This window comes from Oryctolagus cuniculus, chromosome 2 (assembly GCF_051225735.1).
Source record: "Oryctolagus cuniculus isolate XC-2025 breed Fujian yellow rabbit chromosome 2, ASM5122573v1, whole genome shotgun sequence".
Classification (NCBI taxonomy): domain Eukaryota; kingdom Metazoa; phylum Chordata; class Mammalia; order Lagomorpha; family Leporidae; genus Oryctolagus; species Oryctolagus cuniculus.
Genome location: NC_142868.1, coordinates 88,000,309 through 88,020,691, shown reverse-complemented (window position 1 = coordinate 88,020,691; position 20,383 = coordinate 88,000,309). Strand labels below are relative to the sequence as shown.

Genomic DNA, 20,383 nt, shown 5'->3' with positions numbered 1-20,383 from the left:
TTAACGCCCTGGCCTGAAGCGTCAGCATCCCATATGGGTGCCGGTTCTAGTCCCGGCTGCTCCTCTTCCCATCCAGCTCTCTGCTATGGCCTGGGAAAGCAGTGGAAGATGGCCCAAGTCCTTGGGCCCCTGCACCCACGTTGGCTCCTGGCTTCGGATCGGCGCAGCTCCGGCCATTGCGGCCATCTGGGGAGTGAACCAGCAGATGGAAGACACCTCTCTCTGTCTCTACCTCTCTCTGTAACTCTGTCTTTCAAATAAATAAAATAAATCCTTTATAAAATAATCAAATTTTTTCTGTCTCCTTTTCGTAGGATGCCAAGTTGGTGATTTTTTTTTCTGCTAGAATGGTAAACCAAAAATTACACTTAGAAACAAAACCTGATTCCTCTATAAAATATCCTTCATTTTCTGGTTATAATCTATATCCAGACTGAAGGAAGTGTTCATGAATAATGAATCCACAATGGAGAAGTTGGGAAGATGTAAACTATTTCTATGCTCTTCTTTATAGTATCACAGATTTCAACAGCCATGATATCCCACCTACTATTAGAAACATAGCCTAGATCCAAGGTTCCTTTAATTGGGAGTTAAATCAAACACAGCTGATGCCTTCTCCCAGTTCTTATGCTCATCACTGGCTCAAGCATGGATAACAGCTGATAGTCTATACCTTTCACCTGTTTCCTTATAACCTCTGGGCTTCCACAGTTGTGCCAATAAAAAAAATTCTGCTAAAGCTGACTGGCCCCTTACAGGAAAATCCTTTTCTGTGTGTGCTTTGATTAGCCATGAGGTATCATGGACAAGAGAAATTCTTCCAAAGAACAAAATTCGGAGTGGCCAGATTTGCTCACCAAGGAATCTATGCTTCGCCTACAAAACAGGAAGCTACTGTAAAAATGGCTCTGGTCTAAGATTCTGCTGTTGCCAGTATCAGGCTTTTAAAAGGTGGGGCTCTTTAAGACGTGATTGAGCCACGAGGGCCTGTTGCTGGTTAATGAGCAGGGCCTTTATAAAAGAGGTTCCGCTGTACTTTGGTGAGGCTTGTCCCTGTGTGGGTGTGATGGTCTTCCCCTCGGAGGCTGCAGCTGGCTCCAGCGTCTTGGTCTTGGACGCTCCAACCTCCAGAACCAGGAGTGCAGAGGTCTGTTTGTTTTTCCTAAGCTACCTAATTGCAGATATTTTGTTGTAACAACCTAAATGGCCTAAGAAATGGGGCATGGTATTGGGTAATGCCCTGTGTCTCGCCTTGTGTCTCTGATGGGGCTCTTCATATGTGGATTCTATGTCTTCCATGCCCTGTAACGTAGAGAATGCTGAGGGTGGGTGTGGTTTTAGCACAAATGTTGCAGAATCCGGGATAGTACACGTGGATCCGCTGAGACTTGGAAATGGTTGCAGGATGCAGACATGACTGTCACCGTCATTCCTTTTCCCTACAAAGACAAGTATGCTTGTGCTCATATACGAAGCATTGTATTACGATAAACAGGGGCACTTCTCAAATATGGGAGAGAGGGTGTGTACCTACAGCATACACATGGATAGGTGCTGAGAAGTTTAGTGTAGTAATGCAGTAGAAACATGTTGGCTGTGACTACCTGGCTCCCAACACAGCCCAGCAGCCATTTCATGCCGCCTCCTTTGTCCTGTTGTAGGATCTACCTCCTGGCCATGATGACTGATTAGGTCCATGGACCAAACAGACCTATTATGATTTTAAGACTGATTTATTCATTTGAAAGGCAGTTACAGAAAGGCAGAGAATCACTCAAGTGGCTGCAATGGTTCACCCCCAAAATGGCCACAATGGCCAGAGCTGGGCTACTCTGAAACTAGGAACCAGGTGCTTCTTCCAGGTCTCCCACATGGGTGCAGGAACCCAAGCACTTGGGCCATGTTTTACTATTTTCCCAGGCCATAGCAGAGAACTAGATCAGAAGTAGAGCAGCCGGCTCTCCAATCGGCACCCATGTGGGATGCCGGCACTGCAGGCGGAGGCTCTACCCACTACGCCACAGCGCCAGCCCCTTACTAGGTGTTTTACTCTGGTGTTTCCCAGGCTAGAAGAGGAAGAGACACTTAACCTTTATTCATAAAGCTACAAAGCTGGAGACTCAAAGCTGCCATTTCCACCCTCAGGACATCCGCACTTGGGATCTCTGGAATTCTCTTCCCTTAGCGTTTTTTTGTTTTTGTTTTTGTTTTGTTTTCCCGAAGCTGACTGCTGCTCATCATTCTGCATTCGACTTTAGTATCACCCCATCAGAGAAGCCTTTTTTATTTGTGCAAACCTCAAGCTGACTACTTTACTGCCCAACACTGCCTCTCTACCTCTTACTTCCAAACACAAAACCTGATTTTTTTCTTTTGCCTTTTTCATGTCCTTTATTATTACTTTGAAATACGTGCTTGTGTGTCTCTGTTGCTCTCTGGTTCTTGCCTTTGTCTCTACGTCTGATCCATCAGATTTGGAGTCACACTAGCACCCATCGCTCTCGGGGCCCTGTAACCACCCCTCCACCTCCACCTGCCATTTCACCTCAGCGTCCTCCCCTAATGCCATCATAGTGAAGCTTCAATTCCTAAAGTAATGATTGGCCATTCTTTTTCTTTAATTTTATTTGAGAGGTAGATTTACAGAGAGAGAAAGGTCTTCCTCCCGTTGGTTCACCCCCCAAATGGCCACTACGGCCAGCGCGCTGCGCTGATCTGAAGCCAGGAGCCAGGTGCTTCTCCTGGTCTCCCATGCGGGTGCAGGGCCCAAGCACTTGGGCCATCCTCCACTGCCTTCCCGGGCCACAGCAGAGAGCTGGACTGGAAGAGGAGCAGCCGGGATTAGAACCCGGCGCCTATATGGGATGCCGGCTGTGCAGGCGGAGGATTAACCAAGTGAGCCACAGCGCCGGCCCCCATCACATTTTGAAAGCACATGGCTACCTGTTTCACAGGTTTACCACTAGAGAATGATTTTTTTGTCATCATACAGGATCTAGGTGAAATTTTGGACTTGGTGAGTTGCTGGTGGAATAAACTAAGATTTTTGAGGCTGTCAGGGTGGAATGGCTGTATCTTGTATGGATGAAAGACGTGAATGGAGCAGGGAAGGGTGTAATACTTCGGACTAAACTGCATGCCCCCAGATCCGTATGTTGAAGACTTGAGCCCTGATGTTACTATGTAGGCAATAATTAAATGAGGACACAAAGGTAGGATCAAACTGAGAGGATCAGTGGCTTTATAAGAAATCAGGCGAGCACCGTGGCCTGTGGCGCCGGCACCCTGGGTTCTAGTCCTGGTTGGGGCACCGGATTCTGTCCCGGTTCCTCCAGGCCAGCTCTCTGCTGTGGCCCAGGAGTGCAGTGGAGGATGGCCCAAGTGCTTGGGCCCTGCACCCGCATGGGAGACCAGGAGGAAGCACCTGGCTCCTGGCTTCGGATCAGTGTGGTGTGCTGGCCGCAGTGGCCATTGAGGTGTGAACCAACGGGAAAGGAAGACCTTTCTCTTACTGTCTACTCTGCCTGTCAAAAAAAAAAAAATCAAAGTTCTGCCTTCTATGCAACAACACAGTGAAAAGGGGGCCCCACCACAAGCAAAGCCTGCTCACCCTTAAGCTTTCCCATTGCCCAGCCTTCAGAACTGAGCGCTATTCCTGCAGTCGCCCAGTCTATGGTGTTGCTACTGCAGCCTGAGCTAACCAACGCTTCGTGTCAACCTCTGTTCCCTGGTGTTCTGACTACCATGATTGGGAAAAGTCTGAAAGAGGGAATAGTTCTTGTAACTGTTACATAAACTTAAATTATCTTAAATGATTAAATGCTTGGAGCAGCTTTTCCAGTTAACGCTGATGCACGCAGAAGGGTGAGAATTGCTATTCCAGGATAACAGACCTTGCCTTTGCCCTTATCTTTTCCCATAGAAATGGCATCCAGCTGTATTTTTCGGGTGAGACTTCAAATGACAGAAGACCGCCCCTTTCACTTCTGTCTCCACCCCAGACCCGTGCAAGGTCTCGTTTCATTTCACTCAGGTTGGCTTTTCCAAGGTCCCGACTGAGTGAAAGTGAGAGCAGAACACTAGAAAGTTCCTTTTGTTTCAAGTTCTAGTCACTTTCCAATTCATTACCGTAATAAAACTAACATGAGCTTTTTTCCTGCTTCTGTCTTCCAATTCCAATGGTGGGTTTTTTTGTTTGTTTTTTTTTGTTTTTTTTTTTTTTTTTTTTGACTGGCAGAGTGGATAGTGTGAGAGAGACAGAGAGGTCTTCCTTTGCCGTTGATTCACCCTCCAATGGCCGCCACGGTTGGCGTGCTGCGGCCGGCGCATCGTGCTGATCCGAAGCCAGGAGCCAAGTACTTATCCTGGTCTCCCATGGGGTGCAGGGCCCAAGCACCTGGGCCATCCTCCACTGCACTCTCTGGCCATAGCAGAGAGCTGGCCTGGAAGAGGGGCAACTGGGACAGAATCCGGCGCCCCGACCGGGACTAGAACCCGGTATGCCGGCGCCGCAAGGTGGAGGATTAGCCTATTGAGCCACAGCGCCGGCCCTTCCAATGGTTTTATTGGAGTTAGAGACCCCCCAGAAGCCCCAACATAATTACCACCTATGACTGAGGAATACAAGGCCCCGTGATGTGAGCTTCCTATTCAGTCGAGGCAGTGGAAGCAGTTTTCCTAAAATAATTGCTGAGTGTAGATAGAAAGCACATCTACCAAGGGATTTAATTCACTTAAAATGGATTGGGACATATAACCAGAGCTGTCAGGAGGTGCTCCTAAAATTTTAAGTAAAACCATGACACACAATTCTGTACAAGGTGCCAAGACACTTAAGGCAATCATTATCTTTTTAACAAATGTGCTGAGACAATTGCATATCCACATGCAAAAAAACAGATGCTGGGCCCTTTCCTTATGCCTTGCATAGACATTAACTCAGTGGGGGGCAGATGTTCGACCTACTGGTTAAGATGTCACTTGGGACATCCATATTCCACGTAGGAGCGCCTGGGTTCAAGTTCTGGCTGCACCTAGGATTCCAGCTCTCTGCTAATGTGCACCCCTGTGAGGCAACAGGTGCTGGCTCAAGTAGCTGGTCTCTGCCAGTCATATGAGACCTGGATTGAGCTCCAGGATCCTGGCTTCAGCTCAGGCCAGGCCATCGTGGGCATCTGAGGAGTAAATTAGTGGATAGCAGATTCTTAATCTTTCATTCTTTGTGTGCATCTCTTTCTCACCTCATCTCACCTCTCAAATAGGTAAATAATAAATGAGCCATAGGCCTAAATGTAAGAGCTAAAATGTTGAAATTTTAAGACATCTTAGCAAGCTTTTGTTATCTTGTTAGACATGGCACCAAAACCATGAGTGACGGGGGTGTGGGGGGGCAGATAAACAATACTTCAGCAAAATAGAAAACATTTTTGCCTCAAAAAGTGAGAATAGTTATCGAAGTGAAAAGACAGCTCAGAGAAGGGTTAAATATGTTTGCAAATCATGCATCTGATAAGGGAATGATATTCAGAATACATGAAGAACTACAACTTGGACATAAAAGGATAAATTGATTTCAAAGGACAAAGGATGTGATTGGACATGTCTCCAAATACCTAGAAATGGTCAAGAAACCTATGAAATAATGATCAACTTCATTCATCAAGGCATCCAAGCTACAGTGAGATTACTTCCTACCACTAGGATGGCTGGTATCAGATGTCGGTTAATAGCAAGGCAAGGATGTGGAGAAACTACAGCCCTCATTCATCTATCTGTGTGAATTCTCAGGTTCCACCCAAAGCCTTCCAAGTCAGGAACTGAGACATAAGGCCAGCAATCTCAGTGATCGCTCGTGAGTCTGATGCTTGGTTTGAAAAGCACCTCTCTCTCTCAAGGACGTGAGGATAGTCACCTAGTACCTGGGGGATAGCCTCATATTGTCACTCAACCCCCAACCCCTGGCTTTCTAAAGGCCATCTCTGCTTTCCCAGGCACATTAGCAGGGAGCTGGATCAAAAGTGGAGCATCTAGGACTCAGATGCTCACATGGAATGCTGGCATCGTGAGCCATGGCTTAACCTGTGGCACCATGGCATTGGCTCCCTAATATAACATTCTTAAGAATTCATTTCCCCTTTCTTGTCTAAGAACAACAATTGTTGCGGATAGGCCCTCTATTCTTTGTCAACCCATTTCCTCATTTAAGCTTCTCACTATTGATAACCCTGGGTTTCCTCCATCTAGAAAATATTGGAATACTAGAAACACTCTTGAAACCATTTTCATGTTTCACTGGTGCAAAAGTCAAAATACACATGCTATAGATATGAATAACATTAAAACTGCAGATATATTTCTAAGCATCTGCAATTCAAATGGACTCCATAAGCACATTTATTCCCCAGGTTTTGATGAATTGTGGGCTTCATTGTTTGTCGCTCCTGAGTCTCAAGGCCAGAGCTTTTCACTGTCTACACAGCTGCATTTATACACAGTTGATCAAGGGACACACAGGGACCCAGACATGCTGTGATTGCCGGAGTTAATGACCATCAGCACCACCAAGCAGCACACCTTGGGCGTGTATTTACTTGGGATAAGAATACTGATCAATTAAGGATTCTTAAATGTCAATTCCTATTCTAATAGACAAGGTTTATTTTTTTTAGTCAAATCCATGGGTTCAGATTTTCTCTCCCCTTCAGTGAATTGTGTTTTTTCCTAAAGCTATCTTTTTAAAGATAGAATCCAAACAATTTCAAGGTTGGAACAACTCTTATTTAAGACTACAATAAAAATAATAGTTAATTGTTCTAAGTTGTCATTTCTGATCATCTCACAAGTCCTCTGCCTGTCATCTTGTTTCAAATTGCATGAGAAATATAAGGTTTAATATCAGTTACCTTATAGGAAAGCATGGTGTGTCATGGAAAGCTACAACCATTCACTGGAAGGGAAGAGAGGGAAAGAGAACAGAAAAGTTTCATTCTGTTCGTATTCCACTACGTTTCCATATGTCATAACTGATAAGCCCTGTGCACCATTTAACTCAACCCTTTTAAACTGTTGGACTCATATTGATGAAACTGATGCTGTGAGATCAATCCTTGGAATATAGATGGATTTGTTGTGCCGAGTTCAGCAGAACTGTTGGGAAAGTTAGGGTGGTGTTTGCTACATCTATCAGCAGTTCTTTAATTAGTGGCTGAAAGATCACAATTTTTCTCTTATTTCCTGAGTTGAAATTATTCAAATTATAGATGCAGAAATATAACTTAGATTTTTAACGAAATGCTAATGTATTATCTACAAGGGAATTCCAAAGTGGTAATGTTAATGGGCATCCTCTCTTCTAATCGGATCAAGCCATGGCTCTCGGTACACCTCCAGAGACCCCATAACATTTTATACCTGCTTCATCATCATGCATCAATATTCATAGACACATCTATAATTTTCAAAACACCAAACCGAGCCCTGTTGATGCAGAGAGAAACCCATTCTTGCAAGGGCAAGCATTATGAGGGAAGTAAATTGTGCCCACAAGGACTCTCTGAGTCTGCCCCATCCTGCCCAGATGAGGGTCTCCTTCCCCAGGTGGGCAGAGCCTTCCCCTGCTCAGTACTTCCTGGAGCCTGTTCAGCTCTGATGCGCTCTGCTTCCCTTCTTTATTCCCCAAACATCTTGCTACAATGCTAAAGTGATTGTGATAATCTAATTTGCATTGCACGTGTTAATGGTTTATAAGACTTGAATGTGTTCTCCCTCCCAGGCAACAAGCTTACCTGCTCACATTGCTGCTGAGCTTCTGGGGCTTTGAAGGAGAAACCGAGCATTCCATGATGGTGTGCGCTGATTTTAGTGGAGCTCAGGGCCAATTCAGACAGGCTCACAGCGAGCCAATTGCAGGAAGAGCGACTTCATTCTACCTGCTCTTCCCTGAAACATGAAAGATCAGTACCCCACCTCTCAAAGTGTCTCTGCAAAGCTGAGGCCACCTAGGGTAGCAGAAACACGCTGTTCAGGTGGCAGCCCCTGGTGGCACAACTGGCAGTTGTCACTCTGACAGCACTGCTATATGAATGCCCCTCCCCCACTGCATCCAAAGGCACTGACAGACATCCCAGTCCAAACATGGAATCATACGTTAGTATTTGATTCCAGGGGAGGAGAGTTAAGAAAAGCATGCACAGTACCCTAAACCAGAAATTGCCAGGGCTAGAAATATTTCCAGGGGTCCACTGTGGCTGCTGTGACTCTTTCTCCACTTCATAAATTTCCTAGCATCCTTTATTTTTCTATTTTTTTTCTTAGATTTTTTTTAAATTTAGTTGAAGGGCAGAGGTAGAGAGAGGTTTCCCATCTGCTGATTCACTCCCCAAATGGTAGAAACAGCCAGGGCTGGACCAGACCAAAGCCAGGAACTTCATCTAGGTCTCCCACATGGATGCAAGGGCCCAGGTGTTGCTGTGGATTCATTCTGAGAGGAGGAGCGCGGTGGGGGCAAGAGGCACGGAGTCACCACACAGACCCCAGGAGTCGGGTGAAATCGGGCTAGTGGCAAACAGCTCGCAGACTCATTTATCTCAGTTGGTACAGCAGCTTATACAGCCAAGGCAGCCAATCCGGTCAAGGGGTGGTTTATGCCCTAATCAATCACAGCCTCTTGCCAGGCAGGCTCCATTCCCAGGTGGTTTCCGAAGTCATTCCTGAGTAACTGACACTCGCTTGCCACCAGCCATCTTGGCATGGCCTTCTCATTCCACCATACCCAGGTACTTGGGCCATCTGTTGCTTTCCAAGGTGCATTAGCAGGGAGATGGATTGGAAGTGAAACAGCCAGGACTCAAATCGGCACCCATGTGGGATGCCAGCATTGCAGATAGCAGCCTACCCTATTACGCCATAATACTGACCTTTATTATTTTTCCAATAAGACAGTGTTCTCATCTGATATTACACTCCCCAAATACCCACAATGCCTGAGGCTTGGCACTGGGAATTAATCTATGTCTCCTATATGGTGGCAGGAACTCAATTACTCCAACCATCACCACTGTCTCCTAGGCTCTCCATCAGCAGGAAGCTGGAGTCAGGAGCTAGGGCTGAGCCTAATCCAAGTACTCAGGTGTGGGATGTGGATGTCCTAAACATTAGGCTAAATGCCTGCTCCTCCCCATCTTTTTTTTTTAATTCTTTGCTGAACAGCAATAGGGAAGTAGGACCCATTTGAAATCTATCAAAGAAAATTATCCTTTCTTTACCATGCACAGCTTTGAGGCTCAAGAATAAGACATCTGAGGCCTAATTGCTTTTCAAAGAAATAATCTACAACTACTTGTAAAGATTTTCTTTTCCCTAAATCCCCTAGCTTCAGACATCTATTGTACAGAACTGCCTGGTGGTATGGTTTTATAGGAAAGATACTGTTTGGATATTTGTCCCCTCCCAAGTAACTGTGGAGCCATCTGGCAGTCAGTAAACAGGTTTATGCATTAACTGATTGCACTCGGGAAACCCTGCAGTTAGCAATTAATTTTATCCCTGAATAATGCCATGGCCATGATAATCGATGGGACCAAAATGGATAGTATTGGAAAAGAGTTTGGAAAACACCGAGTGTCTGCAGATGTACAGGTTCCTGGGCGTTCACGCAGATCAGAAATCAAATCAATGTCAGGTTATCTTGTAGTTTATGGATCCTAGTTGGTTACATAAATGGAAGCCCACTGATTATACATTCTGCACAGCGTTTCCTTAATGACCTTAATGGGTTGCCATTATTTTACTGTGCTATCATTCAAAAAAAGCCCATCTGGTATTCATAAATACATGTGGAGGAGGGTGGACTTAGGCAGTTATAAATGCAGCTGAAGCCATCTTCAACACGGGTGGAATCGGGACTTCACTCTGATAAAAGTTTCTCCCTCAATGAGTTTCCATGTTTGGTTAAATAAAGAAACTAACCCAAATTCCCTACAAGGGGGACTAGTTAAGTAAATGATGGCTCCTTATGTTGAACTGTATACTTAAATCCAAGTATTTTGAAAAATACTTAAGTGACCAAAGCATAATCCCAACCACATGTACTCCAGTCTCTATTAACTGACAAACTGTACAGACCTGTCAAGTGGCTTCCACCCAGCATCTCCACTTCTTGCTCTCCCAGTTTGAGCTCCTCCAGAGTACACCTTGATCAAGAGTTTGAGTAAAAGCCATTTATCAAGGTGGTGACTTTAGGAAGCACAGTCACTATGTAAGCTACAGGAAAGAGAAAGTGCCTTAATCTGTTAAATCTGAAAAACTGAATATAAATTCTACTTTGGACCCCTTGAGATGATCACTTAGAATTATCTACCATGTGGGTGGGCCTTTGGCCTAGTAGCTCCTGCTTCCAGCTTGCTGCTCATGCCGATCCAGAGAGGCAGCTGGTGATGGCTCAAGTAACTAAGTTCCTGCCACCTACATGGGAGATTTGGATTGAGTTACCACATCTTGGCTTTGGCCTCAGTCTAGCCCTCACTGTTGTGGGTGTTTGCAGGGTGAACCAGCTGTTAGAAGCATTCCTCTCTCCTCTTTTCCCCCTCAAAGTTTTAAAAAATTATCCACCATGGTATTTGTTCAGCAGCACTTATACCTTACTGCTTCCTCCTAGGACACGTTGGTTTATCCCATATGGACCAGTACTCTCCACATGCAGAGTGCTTGGGCAGGCTGAGAGCTGCAAGAAACCATCCCAGCACAGAGCTGCCTCCAGGGTGCACTAAGAGGATGTAAGTACCGACAGCACCTGCTACAAGATGATCGGATTAGGTGACTTTTGACATGCCTGCAATCCCTGAAAGCTTATGTGGCAGAGGGGGATGATGTTGAAAGATCTTACACTAACATCCTTAGAATATGCTTCAGTAAGTTTAGAAGAGGAGAGAAAACGTAAGTAGGTCATGGGAAGTTGCCTGTGTTCCCAGAACTGACCCTTCGTTAAAGATTCAAGGGCAAGCTGTCCATCTGCAAGATTATTCAAGAAGAAAAAATCACATGAGTACCAGAAAGTGATGAGGGGAAGGGAGCGATCCATTGAACAGAATGCTGGTGAGTGTTTCCATAGCTGTAAACTAGCCCCCTCAGTTCAACAGGAGTTCTGGAAGACAGTGTAGAGATGCCCCCAAAGAGTCTACCAGAGAGTACAAGGAACTGAGGTGTTGATCCACCAACTCCCTGCAGTTATTTGTGGAAAATTGCCTGAAGTGAGGCATCATCTGCCCAGCATTCTGGCTAAGGCCGTGGATGGGTAAAATAGGAACGTGCTCTTCAAAACACACCTGTGGCTGCTGGAGTTGTCCTGTGGGCAATTCTTGTTTTTTGCTTCTGGTTTTAAACTCTTCCATAAAAACAGTATGCTCTTGTAGAGAAGTTGGGAAGTTCAGAAAGTGTAACTTTTAAAAGATACTTTTCTTACAATGACAAACAAGGGAAAGGTGTACTTCTTAAAGCTAAACTTAGCCCCATGCTCATGACTGCATCTATATAATATCCAAAGTTTCAATTTTCATATGACTTGGTGGTTGGTTACTGGGTTACTTTTCTGTGCCCACCACAAATGACAATATTGTATTGCAACAGTGAAAAATGGTCAGATCTCAGATGACTAAAGTAACCCATCCAAGTTCATTTCTGGCCTCTCAAAGAATTCTTCACCTGTTGCTTCTGGGCCTTCCCAAATAATATAGACTATTCCAAGGTATAAAGTGCTTGCATGATTTAATTCAGAAACTCACTCTATCACGGAGCTTGAGAATGAGCTTTGACCTATGACAAGCCTCCTTAATTTCAATGTATCATAACTACCAATTTAATTCCTCATGTTTTAGAGAAACTTACATTTCAATCAGCACATTATTAACAATTAATGGTCAGATTTAGGATATGAGACTCTAATTTTAATACAAGTCTTCACAGGAAAGGTCAATGAACTCTACAGAATCAATAATTCATAGGCAGTCTTCAGTTTTCACTGAAATATTTATGAATGATAAAATTATTTTGACAAGGCAGAGTTCAACATGGAGGCCATTTCAGACAACATGACATGGTTTCATAATTCCTGGGTACAATTAAAATAAGACCAAAAAGTTAAGCCATATGAAAGGGACAATTCCATTTTAAACTGCTCAAGGAACAGTAGACACCTAATATGAACACTCACACAATCATATCGGCAGGATCAAACCGGAAGAGGCAGCCGCAGGTAGAGCTTGCAGTAAATAGGTAAAGAAAGCTGATTTCCAACGTCTTAGTAAGCAGATGTTTGAGTGTTTCTATGGTGTGAGAATGATATTCGGTCAAAAAGCCGAGTATATACCTGGAGAACTGGGTCAATGGTTATTATCTAAGTGCAGAATTGCTTGCCCCTCCTGCAACCAAATTTATATAATCAAACTAACTGTATCATGTTACTCCACGTAACTGTAGCAGAGATCATAGGCAGTTAAATTCGGAATGTGCACACCACAGGCATAGTGAATTGGGGACACCACCTAGGGGATCACTGGAAGAAAGAGCTGCTATTCAAGATCCTCGTTACAACATACATATACAATTAGCACATATCTGCCAGTTGCATTGCCAAGCAACAAGGGGAGCAGCCCCAGCCCGCTGGCTTTTGATGTTTGTTTTAAACTCATTTCACGGGCATGAAAAGAATCCAGCAGGAAGCATTCATAAATAGGGTGAACTCAATGATTTACTACTGACCCCAAACCAGCCCTTACCTCCACAGTCCTCTGTCATGGTAGGTCAGATTGACAAGGCCTTGGTGTTCTATAGAAAGTACATTTTATTGGGGTACCAATTAGGTAATAGTGAAAGGAACGAAGCAGTCTTCAAGGTTGAGAGCTTGATTTTTGTGTATTTCTCATAACACTAAAACTTAACTAAATAACTTGGAGTCAGCTGGAGCTTTCTGAAGCGAGTCTGAATCTGTTTACATTTAAATGCACAACTCCTGAAGTATGTAGAATGTCAGAAAAAATAAAAATATGGATTTGATATACAGATTTGCAGTGGCAGTAAACACATTAATTTAGAATAATTAGGCAGAAGTGAAATATCCAGAATATAGAAATGTTAGCATTATTTTTAAGCACATATATAATGTGTTATATAATTAAACTATTTCCAACAGACTGTGAAACATTCCATTTGTAATATTAATGAAACCTTTTATATTCTTAACATTTTTCATATGCCAGTGAATGTTGTTCAGGCAGTTTCAGAATACATGGAAACAATTAATTTTCTTGATTCTTTTTGAGGATGATGCTAGGTCTAAACATTATTTTCTACTGATGGTACAGAATTTCCAACTAAAACCCTATTCAAGGGACTACAGTTTTCAAATTAGTAAAACTATGTTATTAGAGTATTTATTCCATTTCAAAGATGATTTGTTTGTAGGAATGCAGTTCAAATCCCATCAAGACAATAGCTAAAACCAAGGTGTTAACGTCTGCACTTGTGGAAAATGAATTTGAAAATGTGGATGACTATAAAACCAATGGTATTTCTGCTATGAAGCCAAAGCTCTCGAGACCAAGGATCTCTGAAATAAAGCATTTATTGAGCCGTTACAGACCTTAGCTGGAAAAGGAAAGGACTAGTCCTAGGACAAGTTTCCACTGTAACCAGCATCTGGGTTAAGTAGCATTTAGAAAATGTCTGGAAGACCAGAACTGGAGAAGGGAACTAGGTGGCCAAAGAGGGAAGGGTAGCTAGGAATTGGGAAGGGTTTGGGATAGAGGGCAGTTCATATGGAGATGTCATTGTTGCTTCTGGGTTGGTTGGGTTAACAGTTCATAAAGTTCATATCTAAACAGGATAGTAGCTTAATGGTCTTTCTGTTGGTTTTTAATTGATTGAAGTCCTCTGATCTCTTCTCCCCAACCATACCACTCTGGCTTTTGTCATTAAATTTAGCTTATCTTAGTTTTGTTGTTGTTTTGTAACCAGTACCAGCCTAGAGTAAGCTCTACCTACCTTTCTCAATGCTGATGTCTTGGTCTTCCCAGGCAGTCTCTTCATATTTGAGACATCTCCTGTAGAGTTCTTTCAAAGGTTACCTGTCTTGATTGATTTCTAACCAATACCCCACTGCTACAGTCCCTTGTTGCTCCCAAGGACCTTGGTACCATCTTCCAAATGTGAAAGGACAGAGAAATAGGCCCCTTTTTTGGAGCATGGTCAAATAAGCAGTCTCAAGTCTGATATGCTCAGAGGAAAATTGTATTTATTCATGACAAATGGAGGAGATAGAAGGATACAGTTTCTGGAAAGAAACTGTCTCCTTTTTTTCATTTTTAATTATCTTTATATACATGAGATCAACTCTATACTAAGTAAAGATTTTAACAGATTGTACCCACACAGACACACAAAGTATAGAGTACTGTTTGAATACTAGTTTTACCATTAATTCACATAGTACAACACATTAAGGACAGAGGTCCTATATGGGGAGCAAGTGCACAGTGACTCCAGTTGTTGATTTAACAATTGACACTCTTTATTTATGGCATCAGTGATCACCCGAGGCTCTTGTCATGAGCTGCCAAGGCTATGGAAGCCTCTTGAGTTCACAAACTTCGACCTTATTTAGACAAGGCCATAATCAAAGTGGAAGATCTCTCTTCCCTTCAGAGAAAGATACCTCCTTCTTTGATGGCCTGTTCTTTCCACTGGGATTTCACCCACAGATCTTTCATTTAGGTTATTTTTTTGCCACAGTGTCTTGGCTCTCCATGCCTGCCTGCAAAACTCTCATGGGCTTTTTAGCCAGATCTGAATGCCTTAAGGGCTGATTCTGAGGCCAGAATGTTGTTTAGGGCATTTGCCATCTGAGTCTACTGTGGATCCCACTTCTCATGTTGGATCATTCTCTTTTTTAATTCTATCAGTTATTAGTGGACACTGGTCTTATTTGAGATCCCTTTGACACTTAATCCTATCTTTATGATCAATTATGAACTTAAACTGATCACTTTAACTATTAAGATGGCAATGTTACCTACCAACTTAATGGGATTTGGAGTCCCATGGCACATTTCTAGCTTTACCCTTAAGGGTAAGTCCAAGTGAGCGTTCTGAACTGTACATCACTTCCCTCTCTTATTCCCACTCTTATTTTTAACACAGATCAATTTTCAGTTGAATTTAAACACCTAAGAATAATTGTGTGTTAAAGAGTTCAACCAATGGTATTAAGTAGAACAAGAAAATACTAAAAAGAATAAAATAGTAAGCTGTTCCTCAACAGTCAGGACAAGGGCTGATCAAGTCATTATTTCATAGTGTCAGTTTCACTTCTACCTGCTTCCTTTTAGGTGCTCAGTTGTCTTTTTTTATTTTTTGACATGCAGAGTGGACAGTGAGACAGAGAGAAAGGTCTTCCTTGGTTCACCCTTCAGTGGCCGCCACGGCCTGCGCGCTGCAGCCGGTATATCGTGCTGATCCAAAGCCAGGAGCCGGGTGCTTCTCTTGGTCTAAGATCAAGGAGTACATATGATACTTGTCCTTTTAGGACTGGCTTATTTCACTCAGCATGATGTTTTCCATATTCCTCCATTTTGTTGCAAATGACCAGATTTCATTTTTTTAACCACTGTGTAGTATTCTATAGAGTACATATCCCTTACTTTATCCAGTCTTCTGTTGATGGCATTTAGGTTGTTTCCATGTCTTAGCTATTGTGAATTGAGCTGCAATAAACATTGATGTGCAGATAGCTCTCTTATTTGCCAATGTAATTTCCTAGGAGTGGGATGGCTGGGTCATGTGGTACGGCTATATACATGTTTCTGAGCAATCCCCAAACTGTCTTCCATAGTGGCTTTACCAGAGAAACTGTCTCTTTCAAAGCTACTTGTTAGACATTCCCTAATCCTTGCCATGAAAGCCCTAAGCCATACAAAAGGGGAATGGGAGGGCCCTTCCTGCTCTTCCTGTGTAAGCAACATACATCTCTGTACATGATAAAGTAAGGGAAAAGTGTATTTGCTTTTTTTCCCGCCAACATTAATATTCTCATCTGTTAAAATAGGAGAGCTGTATTACCCACATTTCAAAATAATTGGGAAACATTAATTAAAATATGGAAGTGAAAGTGCTCTGAGAGGTATAAGACTGTAAACATGTGTGGGTTGTCATAGTTATTTCTGGATGCCCAGTTAGCTGTTTTGCTAGGCAGAGTCCTGATGCACCAACCTTTCAGCCTGTCAAATACAGATGGGGGCGGGGGACACACTTCCCTCCTTGGCCTTTAATTTCTCTTCTGCTGCAGAGGTAAATAAGTGAAAGGCAGACACACTTACTTAGCTCTTGCTGAGAAAACCATTATTATTCTTTTGTATAATTATTATGCTTACAGATTTTGTAATTCTTCGCTTGCATTTGACATTTTACTTGGCACTCTGTATCCAATTTGTGTGTAACTCAATTCAACTTAATCTCACCATCAGCCTCTTAAAGATTTCAAAGCAAGAGGCTTCAAAGTCGTTTTTCCCTCCCACTTCCTGTGACACTTGGCTTGGCATTTCCAACATTTACATGGTCTCTTTGGAGAACTCCACATAAAAACAGGGATCCAGGTGGCTGGAAGCAAACATTCTAAGACGTGTGGAGACCTAATTTTCTGGGTCCTTACTAAGAGTCCCGTTTGTAAAAGGTACTAACAAAAGCTCAGTTACCAATTATAGTGCATTAAACTTGATCCTCCGTGGTCTATTCTGTTAGACTGAGCTCCAGTTTGATTAGGTACAGGAGATCTTGAGATGTTAAAGCTGTGTAAGATGGATGTACACACACACACACACACACACACACACTCCAGTTGTCTGTAAACCATGTAAAGGGAATTCTGATGAAGGGTTCCAAGGTTTGAACTTGGCAGTTTGTACCTCCTGCCTGCATGTGGACTCCCATGGGGCGGATCACTTTTTCTTTCCTCTACTGAAGGAAAGAAAGGACCTAGTGAGGAAGACAAACTAAGAAGGAAAGAAGATGGCCAATGAGTTGATGATAAACACAAAATTCCAAAGAGTGAGATGATTAAAAAATGCCTTTTAAAGAGTACACTCTACAACATGTACTCCATCTCTCACCAGAGGGACAGCCTAGGTAGCCACTCATTTCCTGGATTCTCTGTGATTGTGATACGCAGCTCTACTGATGAAAGAGGTTCTCTCCACGGCTGATAGAGAATAAGGTCATGATGAAATCTTATTAATGTGTATACGTGTGAATGAACAGCTCCCAACTCTGCCTTTGCAATAAGGCTCAGCATAAGTGGTCCAGGTTTAAAATCTACTGAAAGGCACACACTAGGAACCTTTGCTCCCTTCTGTTCCCTGTGTAGAACTGTCTGGCTATCAGGCCAGCAGCCTCACTACAATATATCTACATATTCATAACTCTCAGACTCACTTGCTAGGGTGGCTGTGGGCACTTACCAGTGTGTTACAAAATGATAAAGTTTATATATAAACAGGATAAAAGTTGTGCCTATCCCATTTAGCATATAGTTAGAAATATTATGTCACTGAATCAGACTATGTACATGACAGCACACCCTACTTTCCTGGTGTTATAATCACTGTCATGAATCCCTCATTCTGATGTTAATGTATCTGTTTTCAAGAAGAAAAATAGCATATATGTGTTTGTATACAATGTCTGCCTCTAAAGTGAATGTGGCAAAATGTTAAAAACTGCTAAATCTTCAAGCAAAAACAAACTTACAATTTCTTAAAAAAAAGAATTAAGAGGGTTGACAGAACATGATACATAATTTTCAAAGAGTTACAATGTTTTATTGTTTCAAAAAGGCCTTAGTAGGTGCCTTTATAAATACCTAATTATACCAGGAGGAAACATACCAGGAAAGAAGGATGGTCAGTGAAAAGGGATGAAACACTGTGGTCCAGAAAGGTCTCATTGTACTTAAACAATGATCTGAGGTGAGGACAAATGAGACGTGTGTGTATTTTCTTTGAATTTGGGAGATGCCTTCAAAAGAGATGCAATAATAAACAATTATCACTAGGATGGAGTATGCTTCCCTCCTCAGATTATTCATTCTACTGTATTGCTCACCTGAGTGACAGGATGAACAAAGAAACTGAAATCAAGGAACAAAGGAAGAAAGGAGAAAGAGAAAGCTGACAGAGTTGCATTATAAAACATAATCTACATCACAACAGGAGAACATTAATTTAGAAGAAAATTAGCAAGGTCCTGTTAATAGAATAACGGATAGTTCCAGAGAGTTTCCATATCAAAAAGCTTTAATTGTGTTCATTAGTTCCCAACCAACAGGATTTCGGGAAAACTGAACAGGAACAACAATCGTCTACCTCGCTCTCAGAAATCTGCACAAATGCTCGCTATCTGATACCTTTACTCCAAATGTCCCATCTTAATTACCATGGCAATGCACTGAATCCAAGGGCTTCTGAGGATGAGGAAGGTCCTCGATTAGAAATATGATTTCTGAGGGTTGTATGAGAAGAGACTCAGAATAACGTGTGAGACCTTACAGGTCAAGAAAGATCTGGGCGGGATAACAAGGTAGTATGACTGTAAAAGTAACTGAAAAAGCACTGTGGTGCAGCAGGTTAAGGTAGTGCCTGCAGATGCCAGTGTAGCCTTGCTGGCCGTGGCCATTGAGGCCATCTGGGGAGTGAACCAGTGGTTGGAAAGTCTCTCTGTCCCTCCCTTGCTCTCTGTAATTCCTTTCAGATAAAATCTTTTAGGGGCTGGCGCTGTGGCGCAGTAGGTTAATCCTTTGTTTGCAGGGCCAATATCCCATATGGGCGCTGGTTCAAGTCCCTGCTGTTCTACTTCCGATCCAGCTCTCTGCTATGGCCTAAAAGCAGTAGAGGATGGCCCAAGTGCTTGGGCCCCTGTACCTGTGTGGGAGACCCGGAGGAGGCTCCTGGCTTCGGATCAGTGCAGTTCCAGCCATTGCAGCCATTGCAGCCATTTGGGAAGTGAACCAGCGGTTGGAAGACCTTTCTGTCTCTCCCTCTCACTGTCTGTAACTCTGCCTCACAAATAAAAAATCTTAAAAAATCTTTTAAAAGTTAAAATCTGTCTTGCCACAAACATGACTGGAATCTACGCTCTTGGAGAATTGAATTTCTATAATTCCGGGGGAGGGTGTGACAAAGCTCAGTCACATCAGCCAACTGGAAATGCAGAGATGAGATGCCCGGATCAGTGACTGGCATGTCTGCCGACCACCACCACCACTAGCAACCTGGTGGTTGAGCGTGTATTAGCCTCAAAATTGATGTTTCTGTTCTGGGGGAAAAGAAGTTTTTCTGTTGCAGTGTTTCTATTTTAATAATATTAGTTCGCATTTCTCCAGTGCCTTTTATTCCATTAGCTCAAAGCACTTCTCAAACCGCTAATGAATTACACTTCCCAACATCCCAGGAGGGCAGAGAGCATCCATCCATTTCCGAGCACAAGGCTGCACTTTGACCAGCACCAGAGCCATTCCAGAGCAGCCTTGTTTAAACAAGGATTGTCATGTCTTCACTCATGTATCTCCCATCTCATAGGGAAGCCTGAACTAATAAGAGGCTGAAAGAAATCCTCGAAGGGGAGGAAGCCAACCCTTTCAACCCTCTATGTCTGTCGGTCCTGGCTCTGAAGTCATCCACAGAAAACTGATCCAACCAGTTTCCCAAACTGAACTGAAGTGGGCACTTCAGGAGCCGGAGGTGGCCCCCTCTCCAGTCTCTCTTCGCCAACCCTCAGTTATCCTTTCAGTATTCATGAGCCTGAAGCATAAAGCATTGAAAAGGACAGGTGAGGTGACAGAAGCTATTTCCCCAAACTGAGGGAGTGAATCACTGACGGCGACATCCATTATGCTGCCAGAGAGAGCCGTTGCCAAAGAGAACACTGAATTTTCAGGTACGTTTAACTCCCAAGTCACTTCTTCTTAGAAGTCTATCCTGAGTGAGTCCTTTTGGATTTATAAACAAATGAGATGACAGCAACTGAACAAGTCTATTTGTTTCCACTTTAAACAATGGCATATAATCTCCATAGATATCATTTCTGAAACTTCTGTTAAAACTTCCCACTAAAGGTAAAGGAAGATTTTGTTGTTGTTGTTGTTGTTAAAACTTATTTATTTGAAAGAATTGAGAGGAAAAGACAGATCTTCCATCCACTGGTTCACCCACCAGGTGGTCACAATGGCCAGGGCTGGACCAGGTCAAAACTAGGAGCTTTATCTGGGTCTCCTGCATGGGTGGCAGTGGCCCAAGCACTTGGGCCATCTTCCACTGCTTTCCCAGTCCATTAGCAGAACTGG

The 20,383-nt window shown here is 43.1% G+C and overlaps 1 long non-coding RNA gene across 18 annotated transcripts in view; it reads left to right on the top strand.

The window, feature by feature from the left end:
- The first annotated feature begins 991 nt into the window (after positions 1-991).
- Positions 992-20,383, top strand: part of LOC149127876 (uncharacterized) — a 140,868-nt gene continuing 121,476 nt past the window's right edge. For 12 of the 18 annotated variants that reach the window (XR_016230041.1, XR_016230032.1, XR_016230031.1 and 9 more), the window contains exons 1-2: positions 992-1,150; positions 10,658-10,775. This is a non-coding gene — a long non-coding RNA (uncharacterized LOC149127876). Of the gene's footprint in view, positions 1,151-10,657; positions 10,776-10,970; positions 10,990-15,416; positions 16,048-18,121; positions 18,141-18,848; positions 19,116-19,619; positions 19,639-20,383 lie in introns of those variants that run through there. The other 6 variants (XR_016230038.1, XR_016230029.1, XR_016230027.1 and 3 more) reach the window with 6 other exon arrangements.